This window comes from Octodon degus, unplaced genomic scaffold (assembly GCF_000260255.1).
Source record: "Octodon degus isolate 3935 unplaced genomic scaffold, OctDeg1.0 scaffold00007, whole genome shotgun sequence".
Lineage (NCBI taxonomy): Eukaryota > Metazoa > Chordata > Mammalia > Rodentia > Octodontidae > Octodon > Octodon degus.
This window is the reverse complement of record NW_004524583.1, coordinates 22,683,053-22,686,933: the sequence shown is the minus strand read 5'-3', so window position 1 is coordinate 22,686,933 and position 3,881 is coordinate 22,683,053.

The following is a 3,881-nucleotide window of genomic DNA, read 5'->3' as shown; positions in this document are numbered from 1 at the left end:
CCGCCTGGGCTACACAGTGAGTTTGAGGTCAGCCTGGATTACATGATGAGAGAGAGAGAGAGAGAGAGAGAGAGAGAGAGAGAGAGAGAGAGAGAGAGAAACTGAGAGGAAAGAATAGGAAGGGTCATCAGGGAATACACATCATAACTCCTCACTTTCATTCTCTTTAAACCATCAGACAGAGTACAACCCCTCCTCCCAATGAAAAAAGAATCACAGATGCTTGTTCACAGGTGTATGTGTGTGTGTGTGTGTGTGCGTGTGTGTGCATGTGTGTATACCAGGCCAGGGAAAGTATGGAATTTTGCATGGGCTTCTATTTTCCAAACGTATTTGGTTATTGCAGGGTCTCGCCACACAGCTCGGACTCGTAGTGACCCTCCTGCTTTCAGCTTCCCCAGCACTGGGATGACAGGTGTGCACCACCTCGCTCAGACTCTGGCTGGCTCTACCTGCCCTGGTGGCGGGGCCTGCGTGGCATGTGGTGCTGGGGATTGAACTGTGGTCCCTGCACTTTGCCTAAGCAGGCACTTTAGTCTGCTAAGCTATCTTGCCAGTGCCTGCATGGAATTTAAAAGACTTTTTGGTTTGGAGATAATCAGAAAGAAATGTCACCAGAGGACTGGGGACATAGTGCAATAGAATAAGTGCTTGCCTGGCAAGCACAAGGTCCTGAGTTCAATCCTCAGTACCGGGAAAAAAAAAAAAAAAAAAGTCATCAGAAATGTTAGGAAGCTTCCAACTACGTATTCCAAGCATCAAAAACAAATTTTTATCTATCAATCTCCATAATTTTTAATATTATATCATTTCTCATTTGAACTATCCAAAATTTAAATCTGGGGCTGGGAAAATAGCTCAGTAGAATAAGTGCTTGCCTGGCAAGCGCAAGGACCTGAGTTCAATCCCCGGTTTCGCAAAAGAAAAAAGAAAAAAAAGAACAAAGTTGAAATCTATCACAAGAAGTCTGTATTTGTTTTTACTGGGAGTAAGTCTGACTTATACAAGTGTTCTGTTCTAGGAGAATGTTTTCAAGTTGGGTTCATTCGCAAGTCTGGCCAAGTGAGTCTTTGTGCCTTTGATACAGACATACAATGGAAAGCATAAAAAACCAACTGCAAGGTCCATTGGTATCTGCGAAAGTTCGCAGCCTGAATGTTTGTAAGCCAAGGGCTTATTGTATTTTCTTCACTCCTGAGTCAAAATCAAAGCTAGATTGACAACCATCAGCTATATTCTGTGAAGGAAGAGATAGATTTCTTTTTTGCGGGGGAGGGTAGTAGCAAGGATCAAACTCAGGGAAGAGAGAGATTTGAAAACAGCATCTTTTATTTACCTATCAGCATTCTTCTTTGCTGGAAACACAGGTGAGAATCAATCAATAAGTGCAACTCCAACACCAGTTTTTCTGTATTTTCTTTGTAGGCAATGTGGCAAATAGCCAAAAATTTAGTGGTTTTAAAAAAACCTACCTATCATCTTCCATTTTCTGTGGGTCAGGAGCCTCAGGACAGCTTGTCTGTCTGCTCAGAGCCTCTCATGGCTGTGTTACTAAGTGGAGGCTCCCTTGGGGGAAGAATCTCTTCATGGTGTTGACAGAATTCACTCTCTCATGATTTTTTGCTGGTGTTTCAATTACGTTTTTCTCATTGCTGGGACAAAAGACCTGACACCAAAAATTAAGGAAGAAAAGGTGCATTTAGCTCACAGTTAATGGAGGTTTCAGTCCATACTCTGCTGGCTTCAAGGCAGACTGGCACATGGAAGAGGGCAGCAGTTTGTGGTGGCAGACAACAGCGAAAAGCAAAGGGAGGAGCAACAGCTGCAGCCGCTAGCAATCCTCTCTCCCCTCCTTATATTGTATTCAGGGCAGGTGTAGCTCTCACACCCATAATCCCAGCATTGGATCATGAATTAATCAGAAACTCTAGAAGCCGCGCCAGTGACTGCGTGGGGCTTTGGGAGGACAACTAGACACAAACCATAACAACTAGCACGTGGTTGGAGGCCACCCTGGGGTTCTAGAGGCTGTCCAAAGTATGATATGTGGGCCTTTTCAATAGAGCCATTTTCTCACCCAGCAAGGAGCATCTCTAGCTCCAGTCTGCTAAACTAAAGTCTTATACAATCAACACAATCACAGAAGTGGCCTCCTATAACCTCTACAACATGGCACAATCTAATCTCTGCCACAACCTGTCACCATCTCTTTATGATGTCTGTATTGTATGCATGCATTCATGCATTATGTATGAATGAATGTATTTCTGTGTATCTGTAAATATGATGCAAATCTTACCCTCAGAGGGGATTATACAGGATGTGAACACTGGAAAATGGGACTCCATGGAGGTCGACTTAAAATCTACCAGACACAATCTGTATCACAGGAAATTCTTCCATAGCAAGAGTTAAAACAAAAGGCCTCAAACAGTCTATATATTACACTTAATATATATTATAAGGCTCTAAGGAACAGTGTATGGAGTTAGACACCTGGTATTTCAAATATCTATCACTATTCAACCACCTCAAAATGTAATAGCTTAAAACAATCACCAATTTATCTTTGCACGACTCTGTGAGTCAATGTGTGTGCAGGGCACAGCTGGGACAGTTGATCGCTTCTCTACCTGATGTCTGCTGGAGCCAGGATGCCCAAGATGCTGTCTTCACTCACACATCTGGAGTTTCATTCAGGTTGACTCAGGTACAAAACAGAGACAGGAGATCAGCCCCATAGTTGTCCAGTGCTGGGATTATAGCCCTGTGCCACCACACCTCACCTCTTATTGTCTTCCGATAGATTTATTTTTCTTCAACCCAGCCAATGGGTTACAACACCCCAAGGTAGTTGGACAGCACATATTTCCTAGTACATAGAGGCTACAGGCCAAAAGTTTGCGCTGTTTCCTGCATTTTACACATGTCCTTAATCTCATTTGAAGTGAGGGATTCCTCTGCCTTTTTCTCCTGATCTACATAGGAGATCCCCTCCGTAATGTATGTTAGAGGCAGAGAGAGAGACAGAGGAGAGACAGACAGAGACAAGAATGATTGACTCAGCTGTGATCGTGTGACATTGGCATCATGCACCATTCACATTGCAAGACGTTGCTCATTTACCAAGTTAAAATGTGTAAGAAATGTTTGCTTATTTTGAAGAACACATTACTCAGAATCTAAGATTTTCCTCCATTTGGCTTTCTACACCTGGTTTATTTCACTTAGCTTGGTATCTTTCAGGTTCATCCACACTGTCACAACTGAGGATTTCCTTGTCTTTTTTTTTAAATTTATTTTATTTTATTTATGTGTGTGTGTGTGGCCAGCTCAGCCCACCAGGGGGCTGGGCTGGCTGGCATGTGGTGCTGGGGGATTGAATCGCAGTCCCTGTGCTTTGCTAAGCTTGTTCTAAGTAGGTGCTTTAGACCACTGAGCCATCTCACCAGCCCGATTTCCTTGTCTTTTAAGGCTGAATGGTATTGCAGAGTGTGTGTGTGTGTGTGTGTGTGTGTGTGTGTGTGTGTGTGTGTTATTTTCTTTTTACATTCATGTACAATGGATATATAATTTGGTTCCATCTCCCGGCTGTTGTGAATAATGCTGCCACGAACCAGTGAGTACAGAAATCTCTCTGATAACTGACTTAATTTTCTTTGACTATATAGAAACTACTGAAATGACTTTGAATATGTAGAAACTACTTAGCATGATTGCTGGATCATTGTTGGATCATAGTTCTACTCTTAATTTTTTGAGGAACTTCCATATTGTTTTCCATAAAGGCCATTCTAATTTTCATTTCCACCTTACCTTATGTCCGTATCCCTGTCAATCATTATCTTTTTTTTTTCAAAGTTTTATTGATAAACAGATAG